Source organism: Hippopotamus amphibius, chromosome 9 (genome assembly GCF_030028045.1).
Source record: "Hippopotamus amphibius kiboko isolate mHipAmp2 chromosome 9, mHipAmp2.hap2, whole genome shotgun sequence".
Taxonomy (NCBI): Eukaryota; Metazoa; Chordata; class Mammalia; order Artiodactyla; family Hippopotamidae; genus Hippopotamus; species Hippopotamus amphibius.
Window position 1 is genome coordinate 32,599,846 of NC_080194.1, and position 10,869 is coordinate 32,610,714.

The 10,869-nt window shown below is 43.4% G+C and overlaps 1 non-coding gene across 1 annotated transcript; it reads right to left on the bottom strand.

The window, feature by feature from the left end:
- Positions 1-7,711: 7,711 nt before the first annotated feature.
- Positions 7,712-7,784, bottom strand: TRNAW-CCA (transfer RNA tryptophan (anticodon CCA)). The gene has a single exon. It is a non-coding gene; the product is annotated as a tRNA-Trp (tRNA).
- Positions 7,785-10,869: the final 3,085 nt, after the last annotated feature.

Below are 10,869 nucleotides of genomic sequence, written 5' to 3' on the forward strand. Positions count from 1 at the left end.
TCATGTGACAATCCTATTTGATTCTGAGTCATGAAGAGAAGTCTGGTGAGGGATTTGGGGGAAAAAATTAATTCCTTCTTAAATAGAGAAGCACAGAGGGAAACATCACTCCTTTGGCTGGATGTGAGCAAAGAACTTGTTCTTTGGCTGCTGTCTTTCAGACTACTTGTATCTCTGACTACTACTGCTGTGAGATCGGACGGGACAGCCATGAAAACACAGAGACATGGAGAGAACCTGAGTGCTCACTGACATCACTGAGCTGCTGGTTGCGATTCTCTGGGTTGTACCCCAACTGTAATTCTGAGTACATGAAATAAAGAAGTTTTTCCAATATTTTAGCCATTTGGTTGCATTTTCTATTGCTTGCAGCAGAAATCACCCTTAATGATACAAGGGGTACAGTGGAAGCTCAATGGGCACAGAGGTGCCCCTGGCTTGCTGGAGGCTTTCCAATAAAAGGGACTGCGGGCAGATAGCATCACGTCTCTTAGTTACCTTGTAGGGCTGTGCATCGCATTATCCCTTCTGACCTGCTCAGGGATAGAGCTGAGGCAGCAGGTGGGGCCCTCAACATGTCTAGTTTGGGAAAAGATGGAAAATGACCCGCATCAAAAAGTAATCAGTGAATTCCTTTTTTTTAATTAGCATCAAAACTTTATTACAAATGGTTGAAATCAAATATATTCAGCAAGATAAATTTCAGAATAATGAATATATACTTTGAAGTACCTAATACACATTACTGAAAAGATTCTTCAACGATGACATACCATTCAAGCTCTTATAGCTTTCTTTTCCTCTTCTGTAGAACGGGAATAATAAAATCTGCTATACTTCCCTCAATTATATGAGAAAAAGGATGCAAGAGCATTTGAAACAGTAGACTTCTCTTTGGGGCTTTCAGCTTACATTGAAGTGGGAAGGTTTACTATTGACTTATTTAATTTTAGTCAGTTTATGTTCTACTCTTACTCTTCTTAGATAATACATTTTGAGGAATTCACCCCCCCCACCCCCAAAGAAGTACCATATTACAGTAAGAGAGATAGAAATCAACATGTAGAAATTGCAAAAAGAATATCCCATTATCCCAAAACCGACATAATCAAATTGTTTGCTTTGCCCATGCTTCCTCGACATTTTTGTTCATATTCATGCGGAAACATACAGAAGGGTAATCATAGCCCAGGCATCATTAATTTTTTTATTGAAGTATGACATTCATGCTGTGAAGTGCCCATAAATGTATAGCTTGATGATTTTTTCACGTGTTCGCTTTTGTAACCACCCCCCAGTTCAAGATATAAAACACTTGACTGGGTATCGTGTTGTAGTTTGCTTTTTAAGTTTAACATCATATCAGAATCTTGCTACCCTGCTGTTTATCATAAGAAATTTTTTAGTATGCTATATGGTCTTCATACTGCTGACTATTAAAGGCTTTAAAAATTCAGTCAGGTGGCTGCATCACAGCTATCTGAGCCAACTCACCTCACCGGACATTAAGATTGTTTAAAATTCTTCCAGATCATAAATAATGCTTCAACAATCTATACAGTAGAGGTCAGAAATTGGCAGCCTGTAGGCTGGATTCTGCCCACGTATCCATTTTATTAGGTTTGTTTGGTGTTGCCACACACAGTGTTTTTAAGAATATTTGAGTTTTGTTGCAAACTTTTACACCTTGAGAGAGCTCACATGGAAATCTGGCTTTTCTGCTTGCTTGATAAGGCAGAAGGTCTGGCCACAAGGGCCACATTGCCAGCAGAGGCAGTCGTGTGGGGATGGGAAGGGGTTTTTGTTCCCCTGTTTGCCTCGGTCCCTGTGACTCCCAGTGTTTCCTTCTATCAGGCCTAATTAACAGCATCTGCCTGGGTCTAGTAGGCACTTGACTTTGCTCTCCCTGGCATATGGCTTCCCTTTTCCTGATGCTTATAAAGACGTCGTTGATGCATGAGGGTGCTGATAACCCCAAGGAAATCATAAATAGAAGCACATTTAGAAGAGCATCGTGAAAAAAAAGCATGACTGTTGTGTCCAAGGTACCCTAGTGCAATCACCGCTCATGACTTTGGCCCAGTCATGTCCCCTGTGGGCCTCAGTTTTCTCAACCTTCAAGCGAGAACAATGATACTCACTTTTGGGAGCAATTGTGAAGGTCAAATAGCGCTTGAAACATAGTAGGCAATCAAAAAATGGTAGATAAGTAAAAAAACTACTGAAAATTATCCTCTTTGGTTAATTTATCCAATTCAAGTTCTTGAATAGCAAAATTTATTTTCATAAAAATGAGATTTAATTTCCTCTGAGTTTGCTGTTCATTCAAAAGGTCTCCAGAGACATCATAAAGTTTTAATAACAGCAACAATAATAATAAGTGGATGGATTTTAATAATGTTGTGTCTGAGTTTCTAAAGAGTGACCTTAATATTATAATTCAGTTGAGATGGTAAATTAAAATGTGCTGCGTTTCTCCATCATGCTAAGAAGGTTAAAATGGGAGTGAGCTGGTCCTTAACATTGTTGTTTGAGCTGATGTTTCTTTAGGAAGATCCTGATCGCCAGCTACTAGCTGTAGGCCCTTTCAGTCGATTTTAACATGTCCAGAGATTCCTTGGGGAGAATCTCTAGTAATACACAGAAGCTTGCCCCCAGAATTTTGAGAGCATAGAGTATTGACCTCAGTAGAAGAAACATTTCCTAGAAAATAGTTTGTCTTTTAGGTACCACCACCTACTGGAAACCTGAGTCATTTTTATCTTTTCTTCCTCCTCTATATCCAATCCATCAGTAAGTCTGTCAATTCTCCTTCCCAAATGTCTCTCAATTCAATTTACTTCCTTCCAGACTGACACCACCCTCATCTAAGGCAAAATGCATTCTCCACAGAGCAGCCAGGGTGATCTTTTAAATACTCAACTCACATCACATCACCCTACTTCTTAAAATTCTTCCATGACTCCCATTTCACTTCAAATAAAATCCAAACTCCTTATCAGAGCTCATGAGGCTTGACGTGATCTGTCCCCAGCTTCCTCTCCAACTTCATCTCGTGCAGCTCTCCCCACTTGCTCATATACTCCAGTAACACTGATCATTTTTCACACCAAGTTCTTCCCCAGCTCAGAGGCTTTGCACATGCCTTACTCCTGCCTGGAATCCTGGCCCTTACCAGGATTCTCTGTCTTTCGTTGTAAAGTTGACTTCTTCAGGTCTCCAGTTAAAAGTCAGTCAGCCCTCTAAGTCATCACCCATCATTGATTTGATCTCCCTGTGTTATGCAGCAGCTTCCCACTAGCCATCTATTTTACATTTGGTAGTGTATATATGTCAGTGCTACTCTCTCCCTGATGACTTGGGCTGGGATAGGGAGGGTGGGAAGAAGTCACGGGAGGGAGGGGATAAGGGGATATATGTATAAATACAGCTGATTTACTTTGTTGTACAGCAAAAACTGGCACAATACTGTAAAGCAATTATATTCCAATAAAGAGCCTGAGAAAAAAAGTCAGTCAGGTTTATATCTTATCTAAGGAGGCCCTCCATTATCCTTTGCTGCAACATCTTATGACTTCATACCTTCACACACTTTGTGGTGATTTTATTTGTAAAGCAGATTTCATAAGAACTGTAGCCACACCTCTCTTTTACCAGTTATATCCCCTGCTGCTAGCACATTGCTGGGCATATAGCAGTCATCGGTAAATTTTAACTGAACAGAAGAAAGAAAGGATGGATGTAACTGCAATGAACACTCAGGTTAATCTCAGGAAGATTTTTCTAGACTGTGTTGGCTGGAAAGGGCATTAACCTAGCCAGCCATACTGGCATGTAGTGTCTGTTTAGTATTGCTCCCAGAGGGAAATAGTTTTAAAGGATGTAGAAAAATTGAGAGCTAAAGACCAAGATACTGTCAGCTTATCTCTAGCACTGTCCAGGGGTGGTCCTGGGTTCTAGACCCATCGTCACACTTTTCTCTGAAAATTAGTGGCTTAGCATCTGGTTTATTAATCATTATCTCATAAGTTTGGTTGGTACGAATTAGAGTTCTTGAACCTGATCAGTTCTGCGAGAGCTGACAGATTGAATCAGCTGTGTGTCTGATGAACCTTGGTCTCTACTGACCCTCAGTCCATTGTTTGGCTCTTTCCCAGCTCCTCACTCCGCTCTCACTCAGGATACTCAGCTCTGGTCCTGCCTACTCTCTCTCCACTTTCTGACCTTGGCCCTTCCTCCCTCTCAGCTTCACATCTCATCTCCCTCCTTCCCATTGTATGCCTTGATATAGTGAAGTCAATGCACAGATTTCAAACTTAAGAACCTTTTGGCCAGGATACACCTTCATGTTAAGAAACTGAAATTAACTTATATTGGGTTGGCCGACATCGTGGACATTACACAACACAGTCGGCAGCCCATACTGGTGAAGTGTGATACTATAACCCAGCTCTATTAGATGTTATATGTGTCCAGGTGAAAAAATGGGAAGAAAGCAAAATTCTGGGAGCTTTGAATTGGGACTGCTCAGATATAGAAGAATACTGGGTCCTGGAGGAGAGAAACAAGGTAGAATTAATAAAATGAGAAGATCTGCAAGAGAAAAGTATATTTCTAACTATGGGGAGTATCCCTCTTAGGGTCAGGGCCAGCTAGTTTCTTTCCATTATTCTGGTAAAAATGGAGGAAATTACTCTTCCTCATCTCCATTTTCAACTCGCTGGTGTGAGTTTATTATTATTATTGATGATTAATTATATTATTTCAGACCACAGGGATCTTCTACTGAGAGATTTTGCTGTGATTTGACAGCTCGTTGCACACGAGAACGAGTGTGCCCAGGGTCCCAGATCACACTCGTTTGTCTGGCTGTGATTGTTTCTAGGTACTTCTCGGTCCCGGCCTACATCAAAGTGTAGTCTTAGGGAAAGTTGTGAAGTTGAACTTGTTATCTACAAACTTATTTTATCTTGTCTGCATCACACACACCTCTCAGAGCCTCCACCACTTCCTCTTCCCTTAGGCCCATTACTCTCATACTTGTAAAAGGAACAAAATAGAAACACTGGTAGTGGGACATCCCTGATGGCACAGTGGTTAAGAGCAGGGGACACAGGTTTCGAGCCCTGGTCCGGGAAGATCCCACATGCCGCAGAGCGACTAAGCCTGTGAGCCATAACTACAGAGCCTGCGCTCTACAGCTCTTGAGACACAACTACTGAGCCCGTGCCTGCAGCTACTGAAGCCCGCGTGCCTAGAGCCCATTCTCCGCAACAAGAGAAACCACTGCACTGAGAAACCTGTGCACCACAATAATCAGTAGCCCCCACTCTCATCAACTAGAGAAAGCCTGCACTCAGCAACGAAGATCCAATGCAAAAGGGGGAAAAAAAAAAGAAACAGTGGTAGTAACAATGATGATGTTGGTATTGGTTCATCTAAGAAAAGAAACTACAAAGACCTGGGTTCAAATCCCAGCTTCATCACTTATTGCCTGTGTATCTCTCTGAGCTTCGGTCTCCCCTTAACAGTATTAAAATCACAAGATCCTTGTGCAGATTCACTTGAAGTATGCAGAGTGCCTTACACATTGTTTCCTTTTCCCCCTTCTCAAGTAGATTAACATGTTTTAAAGCACCTTGAGAGACAAGGATTAAAACCAAGGAATGCTACTTTTTTAAAAAATTTATTTATTTACTTATTAATTTATTATTGGCTGTGTTAGGTCTTTGTTGCTGCACATGGCTTTCTCTAGTTGCAGCTAGTGGGGGCTACTTTTCATTGTGGTGTGCGGGCTCCTCATTGTGGTGGCTTCTCTCATTGCAGAGCACAGGCTCTAGGCACGTAAGCTTCAGTAGTTGCGGCACATGGGCTCAATAGTTGTGGCTCACGGGCTCTAATGTGCAGGCTCAATAGTTGTGGCACACAGGCTTAGTTGCTCTGCAGCATGTGGTATCTTCCTGGGGCAGGGGTCAAACCTGTGTCCCCTGCATTGGCAGGCAGATTCTTAACCACAGTGCCACCTAGGAAGTCCCAGGAATGCTGCTTTAATGGTGTAATTTCAGGCAGTGGGTGGCATAGATATTTTTGGACTGTGGCTCCTCCATGTGCTCCTCACATTATACTATAGAGGTGACTTCTTACTCTGTCTACACATAATAGTATTGGGCCTTTACCATTATGATTTCAGTATGTTGAGCATTACTTGTCTTTGGCTCTGGACTACATAATTGGTCCTGTTCAGAGACACAACGGGAAGGAGATTCTTTGATTAAGTTTTGTTCAGTTTTATTAAATATTTCTTGAACTCATTCCTTCCTCTGCAGCCCCATCACTACTGTCATGGTTCAGGAATTCATCATTTTCTACATGCATCACTGCATTAGCCTCCTAATGGGTCTTCCTGCTGTTAGGCTCCTCCTCTCCATCCTTCGCATAGCAGGCAGAGTGATCTTTTGAAAATATGCATATGATCCTGTCAACCCTTTACTTAAACACCTTCAGTGGCAGTTTTCTCAGCCTCTGGTGTCATAACACACTGGTTTGTCACAGCAGTTGTAAGGCAGACTCATCCATCCATCCAACCAACAAATATTTATTGAGCATCTACTATGTGTCACTTACTATTGTCAGTGTTCAGGGCATATATCAGTAAACAAAATAGACAAACATCTCTGCATGTTGTCAGAAACTTGTTAGTAATAAGAGTGAAAGTTCTGAAGATTGTGAATGATTTATCTGTTTGAATATTCTAGTGGATACATGTTTATTTCTACAATAACTTTACCCTAAATCACTTGCACAGTGAGGTGCTCCTTGATGGGGAGTGGAAGGAGGGATTTATAGCTAGTAGTCAGGGATTTGTGTATAAATCTGGGTATGCCTTTGGCATCATGCATCTGAACAGTGTCATCATTGGTCTACAGAAAAAAAAAGTCAAGCATTCTGCTTGTCTCCAAGATCGGGTATGCATTTTTTAGCCTTTGTCATTTGGCCTCCACTTTCCCCATCAACCTCATTCTCTGCTACTCCCTGCCTTTCACAGTACACGATCTAGTGCTTACCCTTTAAAACTGATTTAACTTCCCACCATTAGGAGCATTTGAGTCCTAGATAACTGAAATATATAAATACTTTTCTTACAAGGCCAGAGGTCATATCCTTGTGGGAGAAGGGACCAAGTCCATATTGTAAACTGCAAATGAAGAGCCAAAAGGAATTTGGTGGGACCATCAGATTCCTGCTAATAGGTAACATTTATAGGATTTTAGAAAAGTATATTTCTTGGCATTTGATGAAAATAGACACAGTCTTATGATCGTAAATCTGAAAATGTTTACTGGTACAGTATTAGTCAATCAAAAGCATAGCAAACACATTGGAAAATGGGATAGTTTTAGAGGCTAAGAAAGAAATTGTGGAGGGATTAGTCTCATCTTGTCCATGTGTGAGGGGGAAATGGACAAAAATGAACTGGAGAAGATTTTTGCTATCATATGAAACTCTCAAGTGGTACAAATAGGAACCAAGGTCTGGTAGATTCCTGCAACCATCCTGCTCCCCATTACAAAGCGGACTTCTAATCCATTCACATTGTTTACAGCTTTAACTCTGAGCCACGTGCCCAATTCATCTCATGCTCAGAACAAAGGTTTTCTCCTAATTCTTTCTTTCTTTTTTTGGCTGCACTATGTGGCTTGTGGGATCTTAGCTCCCTGGCCAGGGATTAAACCTGGGCCCCCGGCAATGGAAGCATGGAGTCCTAACCACTGGACCACCAGGGAATTCCTCTAATTCTTTCAACTTCTGATGTTGGGACTTATCTTCCATTTTTGATGTCAAAAGTGATGCTTGATATGACTTGCGGAAGCTTGAAGCAGGAGAAAGTAAGGAATCAAAGAAGCCATTCTTGTCTAGGTTTTTCTAGAAAGGTGTGAAAGGGAAAACTTTAAGGTAGTGCAGATATGACTGGTTGGAAATGATCTGGCTAGGAGTCCACAGATGGTGTTGGATGGGGATGTCCCTATGTTGTTTTTTCCCAGGACACTCAGTATGGCTGGCTAGTGATTCATCAGGGCACAGTCCACTAAGAGGTATGGGAGAATTACACAACATCAAAGACACCCCAGGAGGTATTTCAGTATCTTGAAGCAGGAAACAAAAGGGGCTCAAAGCCATGAGTCATTGAGGGGAACAAGGAGGAAAAGTATAACAAGCTGGCCAAGGGGTCCTAAGCCTGTGATTCTGCTGCAGTTGGGGTAACCTTGGGGGATTCTGCCACAAGGTTCTCAGGGACAGGGCATGTTAGAGAGCCGTGCCCCTCCCCACGCCCCTCTGCCCCCACCAACAGGGCTCGGCAGTTCTTTCCTCAAAAGGGCCAGCGTTCAGTTATTTTGGTCCTTGCAGCCGAGGCTTGAGGCCTGGCCTCTCTCCAACACTGGGTGATATGCGGTGAGGGGTCGTGCTGGGGTGACCCACGCTTGGTAATTAACCCACCTCATTAGCAACTCCCTTGCGTCTGATGGGGCAGGGCACATGTGTTTGTGGTTATGTAACTGCCAGCCAGGGCTGGGCCGGCCGTTTGTTGGCATCCTAATTGTCTCCAATCACAGGGAAATGAATTGCAGTGAGAAAAATAATGAGAAGTGGAGCACCCTGGCTGCCAGCCAACGGCTCCAAACTGTCAGCTGCAAAGCCCGGGAATCTGCCACCAAAGCAGGACACTGGAGGTCAGGCTGGGGCCAAAGGAGCCAGAAGCCAGGTGCCAACTTGCTGAAGGAGGGCTGCGGGGGGTGGGGGTGGGGGTGGAGGCCGGGTGAGTAGGTGCGGGGTTGGGGTGGGGGCTAGGAATTGGGACCTGAGGAAAGACAACACTTGAGTGCAGGAGAGAGAAGGAGAGATTCGAGACCTTTCTCTTGTGACTTCTCCTTCCTCTCTTCTGGTCCCCAACAGCCTCCAATGCTACCTTAGCAGCGATCTTGAGAACACAGGGAGTTGAAGAAAGGGCAGGGCCAAGAACAAAGAAGAGAAGAGTAGATAAAAGAGGTCTTCACGGATTTAAATGAAGGAGGCAAGAAGGTCTCAATGAACCGTTATTCTCCACCCTGTCTTGGGTTTGCTGTTGCTACTGCTGCTATGGTAGTAGGGCTGCTGAGGGTCCTAGCCCCATCAGTGTGACTGTGGCTGCCACTGCCACTGCTGGTATATTTCTTTCAGTGATGGGGTTTCCAATGATGAGTGACAACAGGCATGGAAACCTTAGAGCTTTAAGTCAAGATTACCTTCTAGGAGCGAAATCAAGAAGAACAAAAATGTCATGGAATAAGACCTGTGTTCTCTAGAAATGTCCTGAGAGTTCATAAAATGGGCAGTTAGTAAAAGGCAGCCACTAAAGAGGAGTTTCTGGGTACCAAGTCTATTAGGCCTCAGTCAAACTGGAGAATCTCACATCTTTATGTGCATTACCTTGGCTGCAGCTGAAACCTAATGGCAGCTTGAAGGAGACTTGCTAATAGAGGAAGCTGGTCTGCAATGAGCTTGCAGCGGGAGCCCCTTATGACCAGATTTGTCACTGAGTGCCCAGCATCGTTCAGGGAAGAGGGTCTGAAAATCAGGCAGGCGGAGTATTCTTGACCCAGAGAAGCCTTCCTGCTGTAGGCTGGGAGGTTTTGCAGATGCTCACAGTGGTTGGGTGGAAAGTTCTTCAGAACTGTTCTATTTCCATTGATGTGTTGACTCATGAATTAATTCCATAAATATTACTGGGCACCAACTGTATGGCAGACACTTTGCTAGTACCTGATAATAAAGAGGTGAACAAAACAGATACAGCTCCTTTTATCATCGAGCTTTTAGTGGAGCAGAAAATCAGAGAGTTGTGCAAGAAAGTCCTGAGGAGAGAGCTAGCATGGTGTGTTTCCGGCCCAGAGAAAGGGAAAAGGGCAAGAGGTGACACTGGTGAGGCAGGCAGGGCCCAGGTCAGGTAGGCCTTTGCTCTATGCTAAGGGGCTTGGACTGTGTTCTGAGGGCAACTGTGTCAATCAGAACGTTTTTGGTTGCAAGTGGAAGAAATTCAACTAGAGGAACCTGTGGTCAAAACGGAAATTTATTGGCCTGGAAGCCAAGGAACAGATGAATACCGTTCACTGATATGAGGATCAGTGATGAGGTTGGACTCAGGACTCTAGGGGATCAGGTGCTTGAACATAGCTAGGACTTTGCCTGCCTCTCCCACAGCTTCTGCCTCACTTCTTACATGCTTTCTCCAAATGGTAGAGAAAATGGATAGCTATAGCTTCCAGCCTCTACCACTGGATAGGACTCACCATCCTTTCTCCTGTCCCAGGTCACATATCCTGGGGAGGAGGTTTATGGCTTATTTGGTTCAAGTGTCCACCCAAGACCAATCAAGTGTGTCTAGAAGGTGGAGTAAATGCAAGAACCCAGCGGCCGCCCTAGGAGCTATGTAAATTGAGTAGGGTGAGGTGGGGGTACTGGGTACCCCATAGATATTCACTACAGCAGTCAGTGCCCACCAAACAACCACTGGACTTCTAAAGCAGATTTCTAAGGTACCCTAAATCTGGAACAGATGCAAATACTAGTGTTCCCATATCATTGGGAAATGCTGTCATATTTGTAAATTAATTGATAAAAAGTTATATATATATGGCTTATGGCTTAAAGCAGTGGCTTGTATATAGTAATGCTACCTGAGTGTTAGTGGTTATCATTAAGATGATGATGATGGAGGAGAGGAATCAAGATGGCAGAGTAGGAGGATGTGTGCTCACTCCCTCTTGCAGGAGCGCCTGAATTACAACTAACTGCTGAACAATCATTGACAGAAAGACACTGGAACTCACCAAA